Below are 12,067 nucleotides of genomic sequence, written 5' to 3' on the forward strand. Positions count from 1 at the left end.
GCAGCATTGGGACTACCCTGGTGGCACAGTGGTTAAGAATCCACGTGCTGATGCAGAGGACACGAGTTCGATCCCTGGTCCGGGAAGATCCCACATGTCACGGAGCAACTAAGCCTGTGCACCACAAGTACTGAAGCCTGCACACTCTAGGACCCGTGCTCCGCAACAAGAGAAGCCACTGCAATGAGAAGCCTGCATACCGCAATGAAGAGTAGCCCCCACTTGCCACAAATAGAAAAAGCTTGTGAGCAACAACGAAAACCCAACACAGCCAGAAAAAAAAAAAGGAAAGAAAGAAAAACATCAAAAATAAAAATAAAAAAGAGCCTGGAAAAAAACCCCACTAAAACCTCCTTATGGAACAGAGAGGAATTTATGGGACTAGAGTTCATAATATACAGAAGGTCACTGCAGCAAGGAGTGTTTTCGGGAACAAGTGTCTAAAGTATAAGCAGAATACCCAGTGGGAGCTCCCTCTAGATTTGAATGGGTCACAAAACCTCAGAAGCTGACCTTCCTTTTGGGAAAGGACTAAGAAAAGAAAAAGCTCACAGAGTCTTAAGGTTTCTTTTTGAAAAGGTCATGCAAAATAATTGGAAAGTCAGCACACTTAGACCCGTTTTCAATTGAGTTATTTCATCTTGGTTGTTTTCGTTAAACCAGAAGATCCTTGAAATGATGCTAAAAGAAGAAGAGGGTAATTTTAAAGAATCAGAGAAAGTAACTCTCTCTGAAATCCATTCACTAACAAAGAAAGGATAAATATCTAGAAAACTGCTGCATCACACTTCCAAGATATTCAAGACAACTTAGCATCAAACAACTTAGCATCTATGAAGTTAGAGAAAGCAGTGGTACAGCAGGAAATATCTGAAATGAGGATCATGTAATGCATCCCAGACATAGGGGTATTTGTAAAAATGGGATACAGAATGATAAACCCCACTCAGGAAAGGAATTCAAAACTATAAATAATTTTTATATATGTAGAATGTGTATTTTAAGTTTAATGTATCAGTCCCATGTGATCAAATGTTTTCTGCTAATTGGATATGTACCACTTATGGCTCACTCATCCAGAAGTGTTTTAAAAGAGTAAGGCCACTGACAGGTTCTTAGGTTGGTCAGGTAAGGCGAGTGTCACAGTTTCCTGAACCTGCATCAGCAGCTAGCTGAAGACCCAAGGGAGATCGGAGTGGCTGTACCAAGAATGTCCCTTCCAAGTGATCTCACTCTTATACCCCAAGTTGGAAAAAAAATGTAGATGTGAACTACCATATTCTGTCAAGCCTGTTGAGTATGAATCCATGACTTAAATATATTATTTATGTGAAAACTGCATATTTTCCTGCCATGCAACAAGTCAGACTGGAATCAAATCTTGGTGTCTGGTAAAAACAACAGGATTTTGTACAACGACAGCTCTATGCAAATGAAACAAGCTATTATAATATGAGTCGAATTAAAGCTCTTCGAGGGTGTTCCCTAACACTGGCTGTGGCAGGTGGCAGACATGGATGTGAATCAGAGACCTGGAGAAGGAAAGCAGAAGCTACTTCCTAGTTCTTCAGGGGGATACACAGAACAACCCTAAATGGGGTTACGTGTGTAGTGCTTAATTGTTTACAGACATTAAAAGAACTATAACTACATGCCTCTTCCGTGGAGCAAGGGAAACATAATTATCTAATTAAAATCTGCAAGGGAGCTACAAACATAAATAAGTTATTTTATAAATGTTAATTAGTAAAAACTCATAATTTTTAACTTTGCACCTAACTTAGAGGAGGGTAAAGAGATGAATTAGATGAACATGATAAAAATAGATGACAGACTTGGCAATAATACTGTAATAATTTTGTATGGTGACAGTCACTAGACAATGTGATAATCAATTTGTAATGTATATAAATGTTGAATTACTATCTGGTACACCTGAAACTAATACAATACTGTATGTCAACTATACTTCAATTTTTTAAATTAAAAAAACCCACAAGAGCATAAAAGTCAGATTGCTTAATTTCTTAGCTAGGTTACACAGATCACATAACTGGCATATGTTTATGATATGTATATTCGACAATGTGTCCTATTAATCTTTAAAGAATAACTAATACTTCAGTAGTTTGAGATGTCAAAATAAAATCCAGACTATTATCAGACCTAGTTTAATAATTCATAATCTCTATTAAATATCATTGAAAACCTCCCATGCGCACACACATGTATGTGCGCACATGCACACACACGTATAGATGATAGGTCTGGGAAATCAAATATATGTTTAAGAGCAGGGTCAGAAAGAGAAAACAAAAAAGATAAATCAGAAAAATTAATTATTAAAATAATGTGAATAAAAATGACTTGACTATTATAAGTATAGCATAGCCAAGACATGGAAACAACCTAAGTGTCCATCAAGAGATGAATGGATAAAGAAGATGCGGTATGGGGCTTCCCTGGTGGCGCAGTGGTTGAGTGTCCACCTGCCAATGCAGGGGACACAGGTTCATGCCCTAGCCCGGGAAGATCCCACATGCCACGGAGTGGCTAGGCTCGTGAGCCATGGTCGCTGAGACTGAGTGTCCGGAGCCTGTGCTCTGCAATGGGAGAGGCCACAAGAGTGAGAGGCCCGCGTACCACAAAAAAAAAAAAGAAGATGCGGTATATATGTTCAATGGAATACTACACAGTCATAAAAAAAATGAAATTTTGCCATGTGCAAAAACACGGAGGGACTTGGAGGGTATTACGCTTAGTGAAATAAGTCAGACAGAGAAAAACAAATACTATATGCTATAATTTATATATGGAATCTAAAAAATAAACTAGTGAATATAACAAAAAAGAAAGACCCACAGATATAGAAAACAAACTAGTCATTACCAGTGAGGAGAGGGAAGGGGGGAGGGGGAAGATAGGTGGGAGGATTAAGAGGTACAAACTACTATGTATAAAATAAATAAGCTACAAGGATATGTTATACAGCATGAGGAATACAGCCAATATTTTATTACAACTATAAATGGAGTATAATCTTTAAAAATTGTGAATCACTATGCTGTACACCTGAAATTTACATAATACTGTAATTCAACAATACCTCAATAAAAGATTCAATGCCTTGAATTACATACAAAGATTAGATTCAACATTTTTTATTTAAAATAAGAAAATGTGCTTATCAAGAATCAGTAAATTAAGAAATCCTATGGATCCATGCTTGAAGGGAATCCAATAATTACTACAAGGTGAATCAAAAAACAAACTCAAGAATGTACTGAACATATTGCTGTAACAATACCAGCAGTAAATGATATCACCAACTAACCAGAGTTGTTTAAACATCTGATATTAAAATAAACCTTGATAATAAAGGTAAACAATAAAAAGACGTTTAATTCATCCTACAGTTCATGTTGTATTTAATGGAAAGAAAAAATTGTTTTATTTTGTTTTGGGAACAAAAATACAGCATTCCAAAACTTATAGAATGTTTCTACAGAATTGCCTAGAAGGAAATTCGTAGCTGTAAATGGTACATTAAAAATAATAAAGATCACAATGATAACCTAACCTTTCACATTAAGAAAGGAGAAAATGAGAAAACTAAATCCAAAGCAAGCAGAAGGAATAAAATAACAAATATTATAGTGCAAATAAATGAAATAGAGGATATTTTTAAATATATAGAAAATCAATAATAAAAGTTGGTTCTTTGAAAAGAACAATAAAATTGACAAATCTTGGCCTAACTGATCAATAGAAAAGGAGAGAAGGGACTTCCCTGGTAGCACAGTGATTAAGAATTTGCCTACCAATGCAGGGGATGTGGGTTCGATCCCTGGTCCAGGAAGATCCCACACGCTGTGGAACAATTAAGTTCGTGCGCCATAACTACTGAGCCTGTGCACTAGAGCCCTCAAACCACAACTACGGAGCTCACATGCCACAATTACTGAAGCCTGCACGACCTAGAGCCCACGCACTGCAACTACTGTGCCCACGTACTACAACTACTGAAGCACGCACACTCTGCGGTCCACATGCTGCAACTACTGAAGCCTGTGTGCCTAGAGCCCATGCTCCACAACAAAAGAAGCCACCGCAATGAGAAGCCCGTACACCGCAATGAAGAGTAGCCCCGCTTGCCACAACAAGAAAAAGCTCACGTGTAACAACGAAGACACAACGCAGCCAAAAGAAAACAAAAAAAACAAAAAACAGCAGCATTAAGAAGTACTCAAAAGAAAAGAGCCTGGAAAACCATCTTAGAGAACAGAGGGGAATCAATCAATCAATCAGTATATCAAAAGAAAAGGAGAGAAGACCCAAATTATTAAAATCAAGAATGAAAAAGGGGATCAACATGGCAGAATAGAAGGAAATGGAGCCCACCTCCTCCTACGAATACATGAAAAATACATATACATGTGGAACAATTCTCACAGGATACCTACTGAATGCAGGCAAAAGATCTCATACAACTAAAGTTGTAAGAAAGATTACCACATAACCCAGTAGGATGAAAAAACAAAAAAAGGAATTGGGACTGGGCCTGTGCCCCTGGGAGGGAGCTGTGAAAGAGGAAAGGTTTCCTCACCCTGGGAAGTCCCTTCACTGGCTGGGAGATCAGTGAGTACAGCAGCCAGACTGAGGCAGGCAGTACCAAGAGACACCAGCACAGATGGTCCTAGCCACCTCCCTGCACTATCAAGCCCAAGACCTGCATCCTCTGGGGCACATGGGGACTAGAGGCTGAAACTCGGGCTTCAGCTGACAGACCTGAGAAGAGGACTGGGGTTGGCTGTGTGGAGACAGCCTGAAGTTGCCGGAGAGTGGTCCAAACCACAACAGGGGTGTACAAAGGACAGAGCCTGAGTGCACCACAGAAGCCCAATTGTTACCACGTGACTAAGGGAGGGGCCCTGCCAAAGCAGTCTTACTCTTGGCATGCTCACAAGGGAGGCAGCTCCACCTCTATGAGCTCTGGGAGTGCGCAAGTGCCAGCTGGTGACCCACACATGGAGCACGGGCTGAAATCTGAGCACTGTCCCAGCATCTATGCGATCCATGGATTTATGCCACTGCTAGCAGCTTTGAAATCTCAGGGCCTGCAGCACATCCGAGCAGAGTACTGCCCTGACTGGGGCAGCTCTGGTGCTAGCAGCTGTGGGCTTTGCCAGCTGGGGCACAGTGAGGCAGGGCCAGTGTATCAGCTGATTCTGTAGCTCCCAAGATGGGTCCAAATGTGTGATTATAGCAGTCCTAGTGCCTGACTTCAGCAGATCTGTGCCAGTGGATCTGCGCTGGGGGCTTTGTCAGCACAGCACCTTAGGGACACTCAGGCCATGGTTGGGATCAAAAGTGTGAGCATGCATAACAGGTGACAGGTGACACCACAGACTTCCGGGTGGACAGCTCCTGCAGAGGAATACTCGGTGGCTCTCTCAGTAGAAATGCTCCAGTCCTGCCCACCTCACACCACAGCTCAGAAACAGATCTGGGGGATTCTACTCCAACAACTGGGGAGCAGACCCTGCCTGCAACAGGGCTGTGACAACCATAGAGCAAAGAGGAGGCCCAGTTCAAAATCCAGTGCAGGTTCTGGTTATCACAATACTAATCACACCCCCTGATCAGGGGGATAAAGGCCAGCACACATTGAGGAAAGACATGGCAGGCATCCATACTAAAAACAGCCCTCACACTAAAAATATTAGACTTATGCATGCTACATAGGACACTCCCACATAAAAATACCCCTTTAAGGCAACAGTAGATAACTTTATTCTCATCTCATAGAGTCAGAGAAATATAAGTAAAATGAAGAAGCGGGTGAAACTCCCAATTAAAAGATCAAGAGAATTCCCCTAAAAAAGCAATGAAACAGACCTCTCCAGTTTACTAGGGCCCCAAGGTCAAAAAGGAGGTAATAAAAATACTGAAGGAATTAAGAAAGGCTATCGATAGAAATGTAGATTACTGTAAAAAAGAACTAGAAATTATAAAGAGGAGCCAATCAAATTTAGAAAACATTTGCTTGAACAAAAGCTGAGCTAAAGGCAATAAATAGCAAACTGAATAATACAGAAGAACAAATAAGTGATCCTGAAGATAGAATAATGGAAATCACCCAATAAGAACAGCAGACAGAAAGAAAAATGAAAAAAAAATGAAAGCAATATATGAGACCTATGGAATAATATAAAGTGTTCCAATCCACACATAATAGGGATACCAGAAAGAGAAGAAACAGAAAAGGGGATCAAAAATGTGTTTGAAGAAATTATGGCTGAAACCTAAAGAAGGAAACAGATATGCAGGTACAGGAAGCACAGAGGGTTCCAAAAAAAGTTGAACCGAAACAGACCTACACCAAGACATGTTATAATTAACATGGTGAAATTTAAAGATGAAGAGAGGATTCCAGAGGCAGCAAGAGAAAAACAAAGATTGAATTACAAGGGAATCCCCATAAGGCTATCAGCTGATTTCCCTACAGAAATGTTTCTCGCCAGAAGGGAGTGGCAAGATATATTCAAAGTCCTGAAAGGGAAAAGCTTGCAATCCAGGATACTCTACCCAGCAAGATTATCATTTAGAACAGGAGAGAGAAATAATTTCTCAGACAAGCAAAAACTAAAAGAATATAGCGATACTAAACAGATCCTAAAAGAAATATTGAAAGTTCTTATGTAAATAGAAAAGAAGCAAGAATCTATAAGAAAGAAAAACCAAAATTGAAAAGTAAATCACTTAAACAAGACAGTACACAGATTTACCAAAAAAAAAAAAAAAAAAAAAAAAAAAAATTGTGAAAGCTATGATAACAACAATGAACAGCAAAAGGATAAACATGAAGATGTAAAACAGGACACCAAAATGATAAAATGTGGGGGAGAGGAGGAAGAAAATGTAGATTTTTTTTTTAGAATGTGTTTGAGTCTATATGACTACCAGTCTAAAGCAAGTAGATATAGTAATGGGTTAACATACTTGAAAAACAGGGTAACCACATATAAAAAGCATACAATAGATTAAAAAAAAACCTCAAGTGTAATAAAGAAGAAAACCATCAAAACACAAAAGGAAAAACAAAAAGTAAAAGGAAGAAGAAATATAAAATCAACTGGAAAACAAGGATTAAAATGGCAATAAATACATATCTATCAATAACTACTATAAATGTCAATGTACTAAATGCTCCAATCAAAAGACATAGAGTGGTAGAATGGATAATAAAACAAGAGCTTACAATGTGCTGCCTACATGAGACTCACTTTAGGGCAAAGGACACACATTCATTGAAAGTGAGGGTTGGAAAAAATATTTCATTCAAACAGAAATGACAAGAAAGTGGGGGTAGCAATACTCATATGAGGAAAAAAAGACTTTAAAACACAGGCCATAAAGAAAGATAAATAAGGATACTATATGATGATAAAAGGATCAATACAAGAAGAGGATATTACGCTCATTAACATGTATGAATCCAATATAGGGGCACCTAAATACAAAAAAAAACCCAACAGAAAACAAACAAAAAAGAAGCAAATACTAACAGACATAAAGGGAGAAATTGGTGGGAATACAATAATAGTAGGAGACTTCAACATGTCACTAAGGGAAATAGATATTAAATAGAACAGTTAGATTTAATTGATATTTTCAGGACATTACATATCCCCTAAAACCAGAATACATATTCTTTTCAAGTGCACATGGAATATTCTCTAAGATAGATTGCATACTAGAACACAAAACAAGCCTTGACAGATTTAAGAGAATAGAAATTATTTCAATTATCTTTTCTGACCACAACACCATGAAACTAGAAATCAACTATGGAAAGAGAAACAAGAAAAAAAAAAGATTCCATGGAGGCTAAACAATATGCTACTAAAAAATCAATGAGTCAATGATAAAATCAGAGAGGAAATTAAGAAATACCTTGAGACAAATGACAATGAAAACACAACCAGATAAAATCTACAGCATGAAGCAAAAATAGTCCTTAGAGGTAAGTTCATAGAGATACTGGCCATCCTCAAAAAACAAGAAAACTCTCAAACAACCTAACCTACCACCTAAAAGAATTAGAAAAAGAAGAACAAACAAAACCTAAAGTCAGCTGAAGGAAGGAAATAATAAAGATCAAAGAGGAAATAAATAAAATAGAGATTAAAAAAATAGAAAAATCAATAAAACAAAGAGCTGGTTCATTGAAAGGGTAAACAAAGTAGACAAACCTCTGGCCAGGCTCACCAAGAAGAAAAGAGAGAGAGGACCCAAGTAAACAATATAATAAATGAAAGAGGAGAAATAACAATGGATACTGCAGAAATACAAAAATACATAATAGAATACTATGAACCATTATATGCCAACAAATTGTACAACCTAGAGGAAATGGACAAGTTTCAGAAACATACAGCCCACCAAAACTGAATCAAGAAAAATAGATAATTTGAACAGACTGATCACTAGAAGTGAAATAGAATCTGTAATTAAACAAACAAACAAAACAAAAAACAAAAAAGACTTCCTGCAAACAGAAGTCCAGGATCAGATGGCTTTACTGGGGAATTCTACCAAACATACAAAGAAGAATTTAAACTGATTTTTCTCAAACTCTTCCAAAAGTTTGAAGAGGAGGCAATACTCCCCAAATTATTCTATGAAGCCATCATAATCCTAATACCATAACCAGACAAAGACACTACCAGAAAAGAAAATTATAGGTCAATATCTTTGATTAATATAGATGCAAAAAATTTCTAGCCAACCAATCCAACAATACATAAATAAAGATCATACACCACAATCAAGTTGGATTCACCCCAGGGTCACAAGGATGGTTCAAAATACACAAATTAAACAATGTGATACACTGATCAACAAAAGAAAAGACAAAAACCGTAAGACTGTCTCGATATATGCAGAAAAAGCATTTGATAAAATTCAACATCCATTCATGATTAAAATCTCTTACCAAAGTGGGTATAGAAAAGACATATCTCAACATGATAAAAGCTATGTATGACAAACACACAGCCAACATAATACTCAATGGTAGAAAGCTGAAATCCTTCCCACTATAATCTGGAACAAGACAAGGATGCCCACTCTCACCACTTCTATTCAACATAGTATTGGAAGTTCTAGCCATAACAATCAGACAAGAAAAGAAATAAAAGGTATTCAAATTGGAAGGAAATGGGTAAAATTGTCATTATATGCAGATGACATGATACTATATAAAGAAAACCCTAAAGACTCCACACAAAAACTACTGGAACTGATAAATGAATCCAGCAAAGTAGCAGGATACAAGATTAACGTACAGAAATTGGTTGTATTTCTTTACACAAATAATGAAATATCAGAAATGTAAAGTGAAAAAAAATCCCTTTTAAAATTTCATCCAAAAAATAAAATACTTAGGAGTAAACCTGAACAAGGAGGTGAAAGACTTATATGCTGAGAACTATAAAACATTGATAAATTAAAGATGATTCTAAGGAATGGAAACATATTCCATGCTTTTGGATTGGAAGAATTAATATTGTCAAAATGGTCATAGTACCCAAATTAATCTACAGATTTAATGCAATCCCTATCATGTTTCCCCTGACATTTCTCACAGAACTAGAACAAATAATCCTAAAATTTATATGGAACCACAAAACACCCAGAATTGCCAAAGAAATCCTTAGGAAAAAGAACAAAGCTAGCAGCATAACCCTCCTAGAATTCAGACAATGTTACAAAGCCATAGTAATCAAACAGCATGGTATTGGCACAAGAACAGTCACATGGTTTAATGGAACACAATAGAGAGCCCAGAAATACACCCACAAGGTCAATTAATCTTTGACAAAGGAGGCCAGAATACACAGTGGAGAAAACACTGTCTCTTCAGCAGGTGATGTTGAGAAAGTTGGACAGCTGCATGTAAATCAATGAAGCTACACACTCCCTCACACCACACACAAATATAAACTCAAAGTGGCTTAAAGAGTTAAATATAAGACATGGCACCATAAAACTCCTATAAGAGAACATTGGCAAAACATTCTGTGACATAAATCATAGCAATGTTTTCTTAGGTCAGTCTCCCAAGGCAATAGAAATAAAAGCAAAAATAAACAAATGGAACCTAATCAAGCTTACAAGCTTTTGCACAGCAAAGGAAACCATAAAATGCAAAGGCAACCTATGGAATGGGAGAAAATATTTGCAAACAGTGTGACCAACAAGGGCTTAATTTCCAAAATATACAAAGAGTTCATATAACTCAATAACAAAAAAACAAACAACACAATAAAAAATGGGCAGAAGACCTAAATAGAAGGTCTTCTTCCAAAGAAGATTTACAGATGGCCAACAGGCACATGAAAAGAAGCTCAACATCACTAATTATTAGAGAAATGTAAATCAAGACTACAATGAGGTATCACCTAACAGCAGTCAGAATGGCAATCATTAAAAAGTCTACAAATAACAAATTCTGGAGAGGGTGTAGAGAAAAGGGAACCCTGCTACACTATTGGTGGGAATGTAAATTGGTGCAGCCACTATGGAAAACCGTATGGAGGTTCCTTAAAAAACTAAAAATAGAGTTGTGATATGATCCAACAATCCCACTTCTGGACATATATCCAGAGAAAACTCTAATTTGTAAAGATACATGCACCCCAATGTTCACAGCAGCACTATTTACAATAGCCAAGACATGGAAGCAACATAAATGTCCATCAGCAGGTGAATAGATAAAGATGATGTGATATTTATATAATGGAATACTACACAGCCCTAAAAAAGAATGAAATAATGCCATTTGCAGCAACATGGATGACTTAGAGATTATCATATAAGTGAAGTGAGTCAGAAGAAAAATACAAATACCGTATGATATCATTTTTATGTGGAATCTAAAATATATTACAAATGAACTTATTTACAAAAAAGAAACAGATTCACAGACGTAGAAAACAAATGTTACCAAAGGGGAAGGGGGTAGGGGAGGGATAAATTAGGAGTTTGGGATTAGCAGATACAAATTACTATATATAAAATAAACAACAAGGTCCTGCTGTATAGCATAGGGAACTATATTCAATATCCTGTCATGGAAAAGAATATGCAAAAGAACATGTGTATAATCATGCTGTTGTATACCAGAAACTAACACAACATACCAGTAAATCAACTATACTTCAATAAAAAAAAAAATGAAGAAAGGGGCATCATTACCAAATTTACAGAATTAAAAATGATGATACAGGAAGCTATGAACAACTTTGCAATAAATATGGCAACAATATGGCAACAAATTAGATAATCTAGGTGAAATGAAAAAAAAACCTCTAATTGAATTAGTAATAAAAATTATTCCACAAATAAAAGGCTAGAACCAGATGGCTTCACTGATGAATCTCACCAAATATTTAGAGAATTAACACTAATCTTTTATAAATTCTTCCAAAAAATATGAGGGAAACTTCCCAACTCATTCAGTGAAGCCAGTATTGCAGTGATTCCCAAACCAGACAAAGATATCACAAGAAAACTACAATCTATATCTCTTGTGAATACACATGCAAACATCCTCAACAAAAACTAGCAAACTGAATCCAGCAACATTAAAAGGGTTTCCAAAAAGCCAAGAAATAACAACTGTTGGGGATGATATGGAGAAAAAGTAAACCTCATACACTGTCAGAGGGAATTTGAATTTGTGCAGCCACTATGGAAAACAATATGAGGATTCTTCAAAATATTAAGAGTAGGACTACCATATGATCCAGCTATTCCACTTTTGAGTATTTATCTGAAGAATATGAAAATATTAACTCAAGAAGATATATTCACCCCTATTTTCATTGCAGCATTATTTATAATAGCCAAGATATGGAAACAACCTAAGTGTCCACTGATGGGATGAATGGGTAAGGAAGATGTGGTATATACATACAGTGGAACTCTTCTCAGCCATAAAAATGTGAAATCTTGCCATTTGAGGCAACACGGATGGACCTTGAGGGTATTATGCTAAGTG

General features: G+C 36.8%; 1 protein-coding gene across 1 annotated transcript in view; it reads right to left on the reverse strand.

The window, feature by feature from the left end:
• Positions 1–12,067, reverse strand: part of SPAG16 (sperm associated antigen 16) — an 891,359-nt gene that overhangs the window by 449,591 nt on the left and 429,701 nt on the right. The window lies entirely within an intron of this gene.

This window comes from Pseudorca crassidens, chromosome 6 (genome assembly GCF_039906515.1).
Source record: "Pseudorca crassidens isolate mPseCra1 chromosome 6, mPseCra1.hap1, whole genome shotgun sequence".
In the NCBI taxonomy this organism is placed as follows: Eukaryota; Metazoa; Chordata; class Mammalia; order Artiodactyla; family Delphinidae; genus Pseudorca; species Pseudorca crassidens.